The 15,541-nt window shown below is 48.9% G+C and overlaps 1 protein-coding gene across 1 annotated transcript in view; it reads left to right on the forward strand.

Moving 5' to 3' along the window:
• Window positions 1-1,400: 1,400 nt before the first annotated feature.
• Window positions 1,401-15,541, forward strand: part of NPAS3 (neuronal PAS domain protein 3) — a 686,751-nt gene continuing 672,610 nt past the window's right edge. The window contains exon 1 of the mRNA XM_038756404.1: window positions 1,401-1,450. The gene's annotated coding sequence lies outside the window, so the exon portion shown is untranslated. The remainder of the gene's footprint in view (window positions 1,451-15,541) is intronic.

Raw genomic sequence — 15,541 nt, forward strand, 5'->3', positions numbered from 1 at the left:
GCCATCCCTTACCCCATAACGGGTTCTCAGTCTGGAAGAGGTGGGGGGCGGGGGGGGGGCGGCAGCCAACCAAACAAGTAGAGAAGCAGCGTGGCTCAGTGGAAAGAGCACGGGCTTTGGAGTCAGAGGTCATCATCATCATTAATCGTATTTATTGAGTGCTTACTGTGTGCAAAGCACTGTACTAAGCGCGTGGGTCGTGGGTTCGAATACCGGCTCCGCCACCTGTCTGCTGCATGACCTTAGGCAAGTCACAACTCCTCTGCGCCTCAGTTACCTTATCTGTAAAATGGGGATTAAGACTGCGAACCCCACATGGGATCACTTTGTATCCCCCCCAGCGCTGAGAACAGTGCTTTGCACATAGTAAGGGCTTAACAAATGCAGAGCACTGGACTGAGCGCTTGAAAAAGGACAACTGGGCCACAGATAGAAGCCATCCCTACCCCATAACGGGTTCCCAGTCTGGAAGAGGGGGTGGGGGTGGGGTGGGGGGACAGCCAACCAAACAAGTAGAGAAGCAGCGTGGCTCAGTGGAAAGAGCACGGGCTTTGGAGTCAGAGATCATCATCCATCGTATTTATTGAGCGCTTACTGTGTGCAGAGCACTGTACTAAGCGCTTGGGTGGTGGGTTCGAATCCCGGCTCCGCCGCCTGTCTGCTGCGTGACCTTGGGCAGGTCACTTAGCTCCCCTGCGCCTCAGTTACCTTATCTGCAAAATGGGGATTAAGACTGCGAACCCCACATGGGACAACCCGATCACTTTGTATCCCCCCCAGCGCTTAGAACAGTGCACATAGAACAAATACCAACATTATTATTATTATTAAAGTAGCCAGGCGTCAACAGCATCCTAATACTACCGACGGCACCGGTTCAGCGCTTACTCTGCGCAAAGCACTGTTGACCGTTCCAAGCGCCGGAGGCACCCAGCACGTTAGGCCGTTTGCGAGTCTCCAGCATCATCCATCGCCCCCTCCCCGGGTGTAGCAGCTCCTTCCCAGCCCCCCACCCCTTTTTTTTCCGCGCTCTTTTCCTCCCCCCCCCCCCCAGCCCCCACCTCCAACCCCCTCCTTCTCCCCCAGCTCGGCTCAAAGCGTCAGCCCGGAGTGGCTCAGAGTGCGGGCCGCTCACTAATGGGATTGCAGGCTGTTGCCTGGCTGGTCCGGGGGAGGGAGAGCGGCTGAGTGCCCGGCTCGGCCGGCCCCGCAGCGCAGCCCCGCCCGGCAGCCCCGGCAGCCCCTGCCCGGCCACCGGAGCCGCGGGGATGATCAGGATCTTCCCGGATTTCAGCGTGCAGGTGACGGCCGCGGCGGGCGGCGGGGCGGCTGCCGGGGTGGGGGGCGTCGTCGGGGGCCCGGCCGGGGCTGGCATGGGCCGAGCCGCCACCGTCCCCGCCGCCAACGGCAACCCGCCAACCGTCCAGGGCATCACCTCCTACCAGCAGCGGTGAGTCCCGGAAGGACCGGGCGCTTTGGGGGGCACCGGAGGGGGCGGGGGGCTGCCTTCGGGGGACGCCCCCCTCTCACTTGCTTCACTTCGGGGCTGTTTCCGCACCCGCACTCACACGCACCAAGTGCGCATCCTTTTGGCTTCACCGAGGAGACGGTGGCAAAATCAGCCAGCCTGCTTTTAAACCACCCTGCAGGGGCGAGCCGTGGTCCGTGCCTCCCGAATCAATCAATCGATGTATTGAGCGCTCACTGCGTGCGGAGCACTGTGCTGAGCGCTTGGGAAGTACACGTTGGCAACATATAAAACCCCCGAAAACCTCAACCACCCCGGACCCCGGCTCCTAAGAGCGGGTCCCTCCAGGAGCCATCCCGGGAAAACCCATCTTCCAAACTTTGGGATTGCCCTCCAGCTCCTGCCCAGCCCCATCTCCGGGGGCCGGGGGCGACCGCCGACCACCGCCGCCCCATTGATTATTTGTTTTCCAACCCGACAGGGCCGATGTTCAGACTTGCGAGCCCCCGTAGTAGTGGGATCGGGTCACCTGTTACTATAGGGAAATATAGCTTGAAATCCCGGCCTACTCTGCACGGTGAAGTATTCATCTTTCACGCATTATAATGCAAATGCACCCGATTCAGTGAGAGAGAGAGAGGGAGGGAGGGAGGGAGAGAGCCAGTCTTAGAAGCAAGTCAGAATGAAGTTTTCAGAACTGCTTGTTTTTATTTTTCTCCAACGTTTTATCGCTTTTACCGCCTTAAAAATCACCTATCTTTCTTGGTCCTCCCTAGGGAGAAGGAGAGTGCACCAGCGATAGTTCCCAATCTTAAAGTTTTTTTCCCCCCATGTGAACTTTCGAGTTAGAAAAGATCGAGAATAAACTGGAATCCACACACAAACACAAAAAAAAGCCGCCGAGGCGCCTAAAAGAAAGCTAGAATGGCATTTAGACCTCTCTCTATCGGATGCCCGTGGATAAAAAGACAGGCAAAATACTACTACCACCCCACTAGAATGTGCAATTCCAAATTTGGGGGTTTCCAAAATCTTATTTCCAAATCTAGGATCCGCGTCCTACTCGAAATTCAAATAACAGCTTATCTCTTTCTGTCGTCCTAGTTCAAACTTCACTGGTGTAGTAACTTTTGGTGGTGAACCAAGCGAATTTAAATTGAAGAGCTTAAATTTAACTGTCACTACGGGGTTTGGTTTCGCCTCTCCGGGGGTAATCCTCGGGGCAGGCTGGGGGGAACACTTGAAGTAGTATTTTCCAAGCGGAAGCCCAGCGAGAGGAAGATTTTTCGTATGGGTTTTGCTTATTGCGAAATTAGTTTAAAAAGACATTCTTGGAAATAACTCACCAGGATGCTTAAGCGCTTTTCCTAGCCAAAGGGACTTTTGATTTAAATCATTTCAGGCTTGCCTCATTCAAGCGAATACACGAACCTTTAATACAAAAGATCTGGAAACCTTTCCTATAGAAAGAACTGAAGAGTTGGTTTGGGGTTTTCCGTTTCCTGGTTACTCTATGATTTTTTTGGGGGGGAAGGAGTATCCTAAATAGCATTTAAGGGACGATAGAACAGGCGATCACTTTAGGAAATACAAGGCGAAAGGCACGATAGTTGTGGGGGGCGGGTTATGATATTTGTTAAGCGCTTACCATGTGCCAGGCACTGTACTAAGCGTTGGGGTAGACACAAGATGATCGGGCTGGACACAGCCCCTGTCCCATACGGGGCTCACGGTCTTAATCCCCACTTTGCAGATGAGGGAACTGAGTCACAGAGAAGCGAAGTGACTGGCTCAGGGTCACGCAGCAGACGAGTGGCGGAGCTCGGATTAGAACCCAGGTCCTCCTGATTCCCAGGCCCATGCTCTTAGCCACTAGGCCGCGTTTATTCTGGGCAGGGGAAAGTGAAGGGTCAGAAATGTCAGATTGGCTTTAAGGCAAATGACAAGGGATTTGTGGGGAGCATGGAGCGGTTCAGGGACGGACCAGCCGGTGGACTTTCATCCTGACTCCCAGAGTTTGGAGCTGTCCCCCTCTTCGGAGGCCTTCCCAATCCCGGCACGTCCAGGGAAGAATGATGTCGAGAGGCGTCCTGCATCCTCCGGGTTTCGATTTAAAAATCTGCTTTCCACCGAGGCTCCTGGATCTCGGACCAGAGCTCTGCCTTTCCCAGCCCCTCTTTTGTTACATTCGAGCCGGGGAACGCCACAGCTTGGAAACTGGAGCAACTTTGGGCCCCTTTTTCCCACTCCCGTCTTCCCACCTCCTCCTCCATCACGAAGGCCAACCGAGAAGGAATGACACCTGTTACCTCCCTAGGTTTTATTTAATTTTTCAGGGGGGCGGGGAGACGGGGTCGCTGCTGGGGAACGAATAGCCTGAATTTCACAATTGGGTGTTAGCGGGCCAGGGGAAGGGAGCGTGACTGACCCCATTCGGTCACTCAGATTGAAGCCCAGACCAGTCAGCGGTCTATCGAAGGGCCGGGAGACTCCCATACTTTCTCCTCCACTTCCTCGACAAACTTTCTGCAGGGATTTCCTGAACGGAATCGTGTGCTCTAAGGTCGGGCCCGAGGGATAGCGTCCAGGAAAGAGGAGGGTGGCCGGAAAGGAAGGCAGCTGAGAGATGTGTGCGTGAAATGCTGTGTGTTCCCTTCCCTTAGAAAGGTGTTTTGCACATAGTAAGCGCTTAATAAATGCCATCATCATCATTATTATTATTATTACCCTCTTCCCTGCGGATCGCCTCTTTCTCCTGCCTCGAAAGTGAAGATGCTGTCCCTTTTTCCCCTCGGAATGGGCCTCGGATGTCCAAATCTTCCCCCCACACTTCGTCTCCTTCTTCCCTGCCTCCCGGCGGGGGGGATCCCAGTGGGTGACAGCTCCCCTCGCCCCTGCCAAGGAATCCCGAGGTCGGACCCACCTAGAGGACCCAGGAGCCCGAGGCCCTGCCGACCAACCGGCCCCCTTCCCGAGCAGACATCGACGTCTTTCCGAGGACTTCGCCTTCTCTGTTCTTGTTTTAAAACACGCGAGTGGCAGCCAGCCGCCCTCTAGGCCCACTCCCCCGTCCCGGGCCCGCATCCAACGGGTAGCCGCGAGAGGACCACTTGGTCGCCACCAGAGTGCCCCGGAGTTTGGACCGATGGGCCCCGTGGGCGACCGGCCAAGGTCACCGGGCCCTGCCCCGACCTTGGTTCGGGGGCTACGAGTGGGTTTGTGCGACACACACATAGAAAGCGACACACACACACACACACACTCCCACATTCGAGGGCCGGGTCAGGAGGAGGCCATGCGTCTTTGGAGATGCCAGGACCCCCGAGGGGGAGTGCCAACGCACCCGTCTCCGCCGGGCACCGCCTGATCATCCTCGTCAATCGTATTTATTGAGCGCTTACTATGTGCAGAGCGCTGTACTAAGCGCTTGGGAAGTACAAATTGGCAACATATAGAGACAGTCCCTACCCAACAGTGGGCCTGATGCGTTTGCGTGCGGGGCATCAGGTCCCCCCACCCGTCCCAAAGTGGCCCCTGGACCCGGTGGGCCTCTTACACGCCCCCTCCCACATCTCGGGGTGGGTGGGAAAGGCGAGGGAGGAGGGGTGGGAGGTTGCCCACGACTGTTTGGCCAGGCCTCGGGACGGGCCCCCCTTCTCCCCACCCCCCCGCCCCCGCCGCCGGTAAGCACGTGTCTCCGGGTGTGCGTGGGGTCCCACCTGCTGCCAAGCCCGGGGTGGGCGCGGGTGGAGGTGGCAAAAGGGGGGGGGATGCCAGGGTGGGGGGATCCTTCTCCCCCATCGCGGTCCCCTCCTGCTCCTCCCCCTCGCCCCCCGCGCCGGGGTCCGGGGGCGCCGCCGTGGCCACGGCCCGGGAGCCGGGGCGGCCGCGCTCTCCGGGGCACGGACGGTTGCCCGGCTAGCCCTGGCACCGGGCACCGGGCACCGGCGACCGGGGGGCGGGAGGGTGGGGGGGGGGGAGGAGGCCTGGGACCTGCTGCGGCACGGAGAGGAGGGGGCCCCCGCGATGCTCCGGCCTCGCCACTCTCCCCCAGCCTTCCTGCCTCCCCTCGGCGGGCCCGCCCCCGGCCCCGCCGCCACCGCTAGACAGGCACCCCCCCCAAATCCGGAGGGGGAGCGGGGAAAAAAAAGTAAGAGGAGGGAAAGAAAAAAACCCAGGAAGATGGCGCCCACCAAGCCAAGCTTTCAGCAGGATCCTTCCAGGCGAGAACGGTAACACTTTCTGTTTATTGAACCTGCGGCGGGCGGGGCGGCCTTGCTCCCTGTCCGTCCGTCCCCGCCCCCGCTGGGCCCCCCGCGCCCCCCGGCCGGCTGCTCGGAGGAGGAGGGCCCGCCGGCGGGGGCTGCGGATAATCCGCCGTCCGGGGCCGCTTGCCCCGCTCCGCCCCCGGACGGGGACCGGCCGGCGGGGCTGCGGCGGCCGTTGGGGCCCGGGGGGCCGGGGGGCCCGGGGGCCGGGGGGCCCGGGGGCCGAGGCCCGAGGAAGACGGGTCCGGGGGCCGGGCGGCGTCGCCTCCGGGCAGCGGCTCCGGGGGCCGTTCAAGTGCAGCTAGGCCGAGCCCGAGGCCCCCGCCCCGCCCACCGCACGTGAACCCCGGCCCCGAACTTCCCCCGGCACCCCGACTCCCCTTCCCACCCACCCCCCGATTTACTCCATCCTTCCCCTCTCCATCCGTCTCCTCCTCCCTCTTACACCAGCCTCCTCCCCCATCTTTCCCTCCTCCTCCTCCTCCTCTTTCTTCCTCTTTACCTCACTCCATCTGTCGTCTCCCTCTTTCCCTTCCCTTCCCCACCATCCCTTCCCTATTCCTCCCTCATCTCTTCTCCATCCCTTCTCTATCTCTCCCATCCCTTCTCCATTCCTCCCCCATCCCTTCCCCATCCCTCCCCAACCCTTCTCTATCTCTCCCCATCCCTTCTCTATCTCCCCCATCCCTTTCCCATCCCTTCCCCATCCCTTTCCCATCCCTTCCCCATCTTTCCCCCATCTTTCCCCTCCCCTCCTCTTTCTTTCTCTTTACCTCTCTCCATCTGTCGTCTCCCTCTTTCCCTTCCCTTCCCCACCACCCCTTCCTCAGCCCTCCCCCAGCCCTTCTCTATCTCTCCCCCATCCCTTCCCCATCCCTCCCTCATCCCTTTCCTATCCTTTCCCCCATCCCTTCTCTATCTCTCCCCCATCCCTTCCCTATCCCTCCCCCATCCCTTTCCCATCCCTCCCCCATCCCTCCCCATCCCTTTCCATCCCTTCCCCATCCCTTCCCTATCCTTCCCCCATCCCTTTCCCATCCTTCCCCATCCTTCCCCATCCCTTCCCTATCCTTCCCCCATCCCTTTCCCATCCCTTTCCTATCCTTCCCCCATCCCTTTCCTATCCTTCCCCCATCCCTTGACTGTGAGCCCACTTGTGGGTAGGGACCGTCTCTATATGTTGCCAACGTGTACTTCCCAAGCGCTTAGTACAGTGCTCTGCACACAGTAAGCGCTCAATAAATACGATTGATTGATTAATTGATTGATCCCTTCCCTCTCGTTCCCCCATCCCTTCCCTATCCTTCCCCCATCCCCTCCCCATGCCTTCCCCAACCCTCCCCATCTCCTCCCTATCCCTCCTCTCAATCTCTTCCCTATCTCCTCTCTCTCTCCTCCCTTCACTCTCTCTATTCCTTTCCTTCCCCCCCCTCCCCTTTTCTCTCTCCTCTATCTCCCCCTCTTCCCCCTCCCCCCTTCCTATCATCTTTCCTCCTTTTCCCCCTTTCCCCCTACTCTGTTCTTTTAAATAATGAGGGTATTTGTTAAGCGCTTACTATGTGTCAGGCATTGAAGTGTTGGCGGCATGTGGAGCAGAAGGCCCTCTTAGTGGTAGTTTTGGGATCCGTGTTTCCTAAAGTTCTTGGTGAGAAGTGCACTCCCAGGAGTGAGGTTTAGCCGAGCATGTCTGCATGAATTTAGTTAAATTAGAGCCAAAGGGAAGAAGCTGGAATACAAAGTATCTGCAAGTGTCCCAAGTCCGGTTTCAGGGAGGCCGAGCGCTGCCCACCTCGCTCACCCATCCCTCTCTAGTGGACCCAGCCCACTTGGTTTGGAGCTGTTTGCTATTAATTGGCTCGATTGATGACATTAATTGCATGAAGCAGTTTGGTTTAAGCAGAGAGAATCTCCTAGTGCCTCAGAGGAAATGCCCAGTGGAAAGTGAGTTTACATGATGCTACCCTCTAATTCAGAGGAAAAACTTAAATGCAACCACTTGGATGTCCTGGAACAGACTGGGGGTGTGTGTATGTGTGTGTGTGTGTGTGTAAGGATATTTCCTTAGGAATTTCAAGGGAGAACCACGCGGCCGGGAGTCCTTGATTAGGTGTAAAGTATAGATGAATATATTATCAGCTTTCATTCCGAGACTACGTGGGGAGCCCAGCTCAGGAAAGTTGATCAGAGAACTACTCACTAGAATTTAATGAATCATTTAACTGTAAAATATGTCTTTCAGTTCAATCCGGTCTCCTAGTCTTTGTTTGAAAGAAAAGTCTTGGGATTGATAAACGTATGTACAGTTTCTCGAGTATGAAATTAGCCAATTCTATACATTCAGGTAATAACTCATATGTCAGTAATGTGTCTGTGCTGTGTCTAGATACACAGCCACGTGTAGTGTTTCAGAGTATGTTACTGTTACACTTCTATGCTGACCTGGAAATCAGATAAGCGCATATACGAGCGAATTTGAACGTACACTTCATGGGTAATACTGGAGTGCCTGAGGAATTCCCAAAACCCAGTAATTTGCTTTCAATTTTGGTCGCATCAAGGTATTAGTCATCAAATGGGTAGTCTTTTTTACATTGAATTAGAAACTATTACAATGAATATGGAATTTTTACCATTCTCGTAAATATTTTCAAGAGAAACAATGATACCCACCATTAAGTTTGGGTGTGTATGTGTGTCTATGTAATATACAAATGTAAATGTAAAGATTTATATTTATGTTCACATAAACATTATATATAAATATAAACAGGCATATTTCTTTGCACACATTTACATACAATATGAACATATATATTTATACAGATGCACAATATATATAAATATAAATATTTATATTTATGTTTACATAGACACATTATATATACATATAGTCATATTTTATATATATATATATATATATATTCACACACATATATATACACACACACACATCATTGTTCCGTATCTCCTCCCCTCTCTTTTTTTTCCCTTCTATTTTTTGGAGAACTTGGGTACTCTATTAGCAGTAAGTGTATTTGCCAGGACAGCTCCAGTAATCTCTCTAGCAGAAGCATATTTGTGTGCCATTTTGGGAATTTCTCTGAGATAGGAATCTTGAAGATAGAATTAATTTCTAGGGGGAACTTCATAGCCTGTGCATGAGTGCTTTCTTTATCACCTGTCTCCATTTGGCATTCGGAGAAGGTAAATCAAAGTGCGCGATTTGTTATTCTGCTCCACTTGAGAGCAGAACTAAATAACACTTGGTCTGAAATTCTGATTGAAGTTGTAGGAGGATATACTGTATTTAATTTAATGCCCTTTAATAGCATCTTCTTGTTCAGCTCTGATGCTGTCATTTTAAAGGTTGGATCGGAATAGTTTTACCCTGTAGGAAGTGGGAGAAGTTGTCATGGGGTGAGGGGAGTTGTAGGGGACGGGGGAAGTGGGGAAAAGAGAAAAAGAGGGGCTGGGGAGGGAGAAGTGGGAGAGAGCTGTAGCCCAAATTCTTAAAACGGCAATAACCACAAACTCCCGTCTGCTTATTCAACAGTTGCTTTGGGCCCTGAGGGTTCACTTTGTTATCACTGTTTAAAATGTTCTTAACACTTTAAGCATAAACATTACATGTGTAAGTTGATTTGATTTTGTAATGAGAAATGGCTTGTCAGATGGTTCAGACAAGAGGTTTATTTGTTAAAATGTATTTGCTTCAACAAAGTAGACTCCTTCCACCTTCAGGTGCCCGTTCTCAAAGAAACTTGTTTCATAATATTTAGTGCCTTGTAATTGTTGCTACAAGTGTGTTTAAAATGTAGATTACTTTATGGGCGTGCTTTAAGTTGTTTCCCCGTGCTTTAAGTTGTTTCCCCACTATCGATGACTTTACAGAGGCTTCGGCAATTGCCTTATTCTTTATTACTATTCAAATAAGCTAGTAATCAGAGACCAGGAGGAGGAAAAAATGCCTTTCAGAGCACACCGTGTTCAAGTAAAAATATCCAGTAGAAGTTCATTAAATGCACAGAGAAAGATGTTTTCTTGGATCTTAGGACAAATTCATTTGGATAAAAAGAGGCCCTTCCTTGTCATAATTCCTTTTGCTCAGTGCAGGGTTTGCTGGACTAGAAAGAAGTTGTATTCTCAAACTTGTTTTATTTCCTTTTAAACTCCACTAGGCTGCAAATTGTACAGCACAGGCCTAGAATTTTTCCATTATGTGGATGTGTAACCAAGAAAATTAGTTAGACAGAAGTGTCATGCATGTGATATTCCAGTGCTGGTTTGTAAAGCATAGCACAATACCACGGTGCTATTGGTTTAAAGGAAGGGGAGAAAAAACAATAACCAAACCTTCTTTTTTTTTTTGTATTTCTTTCCCCAGCATAAGCTTAAACACAGCAGTGATAAATGATGATATGCATTGTCTAACACTTGCTTTTATATAAATAGCTCCACAAGATTGCTTAAATGATAATCGAAAATATGAAATAGGGTGGCCTTCATATCACAAGGCCAAGGGTCTACAAATGGAAAAACTGAAATAATGAAATATTTCCAAGGCAACAGTCTGTCAACAAGAAAAGTAATGCATGGGCATATCATAGAGCTCCCAGAAAGGATATTAGATCTTATAGCTCGAGAGCTAGAAGTTATAATGACCTTTATTAAATAGGGCCCTCCCCCATTACCATGTCCTTTCTGAATTCGGATTTACAGATGTATAGGTACTGATCAATTCACAACCTGAAATGTGATATGACCTGGTTTTGAATTTCTACACCCCAAAACTACAAACATGTACATTTCTTTTCAGATTTTGAGCTGTTTCTTTAAAGTTATGTTGAGATATTTTCCTTTTTTATTGAAGGGGATCACCTTGTATCCCCCCAGTGCTTAGAACAGTGCCTTGCACATAGTAAGCGCTTAACAAAACACCATTATTATTATTGGGATCCTACGCAGGGTATTCTTTAGGTCCTTAACTATTCTTCACCATGCAAGTTTTTATTTCTTGCCAGAAGTTATGGAAGTTAATGTCTCTTTCACCAACAGCACTTTGGTGTGTGAAAAACGTTGCTCAGTGAATATGTCCTCGGGGGGAAAGTATTTGGTATTTTGGGGAGCATTAATTTTGAGTTTCTCCCTCAATCGACTATATTAATAAACGTAGCAATGCTCCAACGGTAGCACCCAGCAGTGGAGCTATTTTTAAGGGAATGTCAAGATTTCTATTAACCCCTTGACTCTTTCTTTCTGCCCCTATTTGCAGTCTGTGATCCACTGGCAATTTCTGATTTTGTTGGCTTGAAACGGGGCCTTCCGTCCAAGTGAGAATTTAATTCTGACATACGATGTAAAACTGCTATTGAAAAGTAATGTGCTTTCTTGGGAAGTCCTAGGTGGTTAATTTTTATTAAGACAAACCGAATGCTAATTTTAAAAGGTCAAAGACATTTAGCTTTTCAAGAATTTGAGAGGGAAATACCTAGCAAAGCTCAAAAACATGTCCTAGATCAAAAGAGTTGGGTCTTAAATTGTTCCAGGATGAGGTTTCATTATAATAATGATAATAATAATAATAATGATGATGATGATGTTGGTATTTGTTAAGCGCTTACTATGTGCCAAGCACTGTTCTAAGTGCTGGGGTAGATACAAGGAAATTAGATTGTCCCACATGGGGCTCACAGTCTTAATCCCCATTTTACAGTTGAGGTAACTGAGGCGCAGAGAAGTTAAGTGACTTGACCAAGGTCATACAGCAGACAAGTGGTGGAGCACAGTGCTTAATGTATTTTTGTCTCCCAAGTGCTTAATTCAGTACTCTGTACCCATTAAGTGCTCAATAGATAACTTCGATTGATTGATTGATTCAAGTAGCTATGAAAGAAGACAGTTTACTTAGAGGTTAACCTTTTGATTAAAACTGTTAGAAAAAGTTCTGTAGAAAGGAAGTTCACGGTAATTTTTCAGTAACGTATCTGAGTATAGTAACAGCTTCAAATTTTTAAGGGGAAAATTCCAATGATATTTGCTTTGCATTTAATGGCGTTAATATTTTCATAATGAGGATACATTTTTTTTTCCGTCTTTGGAAGGGTACGAAGCCAACTGTAACTGAGCGGTATTTTTTACTGCAGAAACCCATTAGTGAGAAAAGGATGTTTGGACTATTAATTTTGATATAACTGAACATAGAATAATCTGTGATACTATTAGTAACAATACTGTGCCTAAACAGAAAATGGCATGATAAGAGTAAAATCACTACGGGTACATGAAACATTACAGGAACAGTAAGAAGATTGAACAATGAGGTGTGTGCGCGCTTGTATGGCGGCAAAATCAAAAGTTTTAATTTATCAAAGGGATAGTTGCACAGTTGGATTTCATGGACACTGGAGTTCATAAGAGAAGAATTCATTACTATTATTGCTAAGTCACAGGATTAAAAAAGAACAAACATATAAAGAATCCCGGAATCGTTTACTTTTGGGCTTGAGCCTGCTTCAGAGGGAAGGGGAAGGTAAGATTCCTCAGTAATGATGGTCTGGGGGCCTGGAGCTGGGAGATTTCCAACAACTATATTTGGATGTGGTTGGGACAAGAAGCCTCTTCAATAACTTCCTTCCTCAGATTATCTTTCCCTGTAGCCTCAGGTTGACTCTTCTGCTCCCTTCCCTTTGTTCCAGTCTGTTTCCTCATTCCTCTGGGGTGTACTTCTCCCTTGCCCAGGAACTAGGTGCCAGGTGCCAGGAACAGTTCTTACAGAAGGAAGAAAAAGAAAAAAAGCCCAGATATTGGATCTTGCATTCCAGAAAAGTTCTTTGCTTCCTTAATAGCAGTGTCAATGATATGGTTTCAAAAAAGGAACATTACAGGTTGAGGAAAAACTGTGTTTCAGAGGGCAGCTAGGCAGGAGTCTTCTCTGAAAGGGGAGGTTCTGTGGGCTGGCTGGAACATGGGCTGGTAGCCAGGAATATTGCCTCTTCCAACTGGCTGCACTGCTGATGCTTGGGCAGGAGGGTGTTCCAGGGTCTAACGTAAAGGAAATGTATACATTTGGCAAAGAGACTGGCATCCTGGGTGAAAGCTCCCCTTCAAAAGGAAGGTATTAGATAGGTCTAATAATGGACAGAAAGGGTGACACACAGAACTGATTTTGAGGGGGACATTTTACAAAGCAGAGGAAGTGCTTTGAGAAGCAGCGTGGCCTAGTGGAAAGAGCACAGGCCTGGGTGTTAGAGGACCTGGGTTCTAATCCCTGCTCTGCCACTTGCCTGCTTGCTTTGTGACTCTGGGCAAGTCACTTAACTTCTTGGTGCCTCAGTTTCCTTATCTGTAAAATGGAGAGATATTATTATTGTTAACAATTGTGGTATTTGTTAAGCACTTACTTTGTGCGAGGCACTGTACTAAGCACTGGGGTGGGTACAAGCAAATCGGGTTGGACACAATCTCTGTCCCGCATGGGACTCACAATCTTAATCCCCATTTATAGATGAGTTAACTGAGGCCCAGAGAAGTTGAGTGACTTGCTCAAGACCTCACGGCAGACAAGTGGCAGAGCCGGGATTAGAACCCAGGTCCTTCTGACTCCCAGTCCCTGCTATGTGGGACAGGTACTGTAATCTACATGATTATCTGCCACTAACCTCCTCCCTGTGCCTCGTTCTCACCTGTCCCACCGTCGACCCCTGGCCCATGTCCTTCCCCTGGCCTGGAATGCCCTCCCTCCACACATCTGCCAAACTAGCTCTCTTCCTCCCTTCAAAGCCCTACTGGGAGCTCACCTCCTCCAGGAGGCCTTTCCAGACTGAGCCCCCTTTTTCCTCTCCTCCTCCCCTCTCCCTCGCTCCCGGCCCTACAGCACTTGTACATATTTGTGCATATTTATTACTCTATTTTACTTGTACATGTTTACTACTCTATTTTATTAATGGTTTGCATATGGCCATAATTCTATTCATTCTGACAGTTTTGACACCTGGCTACATGTTTTGTTTTGTTGTCTGTTTTCCCCTTCTAGACTGTGAGCCCGTTCTTGGGTAGGGACCGTCTCTATATGTTGCCGACTTGTACTTCCCAAGTGCTTAGTACAGTGCTCTGTACACAGTAAACTCCCAATAAATACGATTGAATGAATGAATACGATTGAATGAATAAATTAATGAATGATGGAATGATCTTGCATTTACCCCAGGGCTTAATACAGTACTTGACACATAGGAAGCACTTAACAGATACCATTATTATTATTGTTGTTGTTATTATTATTATTATAGTGAGTAAAAGCAGTTGGTGTTACCACAAGACTCTAGTGCCAGCCCCTAAAAGCAGGGGGCTTCTGAATTGTGGTCGAAAGCTCCTCTAATTTTAGAACTTTAGTGGTAGAGTGGAGCGGAGAGGGGAGAGAGGAGTAATTCCACTGAACCTTGCCCTGCAGGATTCTCCAAATGCAACACAGTCTCCTTTGAAGCCTGCAAGTAAACGTTTGTAAGGTATTAGACTATGCCGATGATAGGGTGAGGCAGAGAGATGCCTTTTCTAGGAGAATCCCTGCATTGTTGCCTTTCAATTAACTTCCTTTAGGAAATGAATTAGATTTCTAGCTGTGTCTTCTACCTATGCAAGGCCATGCTCTCCAGAGGCAATTCTGAGCTGGGCTCAGTGATAATAACTTAACCTAGGTATTGTTGGGATTCATCTTTTAAACTTAATGAACAGAAAAACAACATAAACACTATTGACAGCACTACCATTCTTCTGAGAATGGTTCTGTAGTCTCCGGTAGATGAGAGAACTGTGGGCTTTATATGTAGGGCGTAGACGGCAGGATGCGGTTTACAAATTGGGGATTGTCTCCCCTCTAAATTTCTTTTCCTGTTGCTGTGGCACCTTCAAGAATGGGGAGCTTTTTTGAACTCATGTTTGAGTTGTTCTTTAAAGCCTTAAGTTCCAGGATCTGGGGAAACCCGGAAGACGTCTTTCAAGGTTGTGGTTTTGCAGAATGGTGTAATTCTGTGAACTTTGTGATGCCTGGCTCTTGTTCCACTTAGGGAAGATAGATGCTGGGCATATGATAGTTGAAAAAAAGATGACCTATCTGCCTTTATAGGTCATTGTTGTGGTCAGAAGAAGGGCCAGATTGACCCTTCCTTTGGTTTGGGGGCTTGGCTCAAAAGGGACTCTGGATCCCAGTATTGCTTCTTCCTTAACCTTCATAATTACAAAAAGCAGCCGATCCTTTTGGTTTCCCTCAGTGTCTCCGAGTGTCGAAATTGGCAGTCTTGTTTCAGCTCTGAATAAGTGGTCAGTTCTGTGGGGAGGAGATTACAGGAGTACAAGGTATTCACCAATTCTTCATTCTAGGCCTCTGGCCTTTCTTGTAGGAGGCCCAGGCGAAACGTTTGAAAAAAAGAACAATCACCGCTTTAAGCATGCCTCGTTTAGTTTTCTACTTTTCAAATTTCTGTTTCTCGGGCAAAATCAAATCCAAAGTAGGGTTTTTAATGGGACCAAGAGCTATATAAATAGTACTTAAGTAGCAGTTTTTGAAGGATCTAAGTATTTTGCTAGCGTTTCTTAATTAATTGGATATTCACTTTTAAATTGAGGAGGTTTCTTGTTTATAGGCAGCTTCCTGTAGGAGAGCCGATATTTGCTAGGTATATGTAGTTTGGAGAGGTCTCGTTTAGAGTTATGTTTTGCTAAGCAACTGTTTAATTTTATAAAGCAGTCAATAGAAAGCATATGTGAAAAAATGGGGACATTTGTGCAGCAAAATGGAAAACATCTTAAA

Source organism: Tachyglossus aculeatus, chromosome 14 (genome assembly GCF_015852505.1).
Source record: "Tachyglossus aculeatus isolate mTacAcu1 chromosome 14, mTacAcu1.pri, whole genome shotgun sequence".
NCBI classification, from domain to species: domain Eukaryota; kingdom Metazoa; phylum Chordata; class Mammalia; order Monotremata; family Tachyglossidae; genus Tachyglossus; species Tachyglossus aculeatus.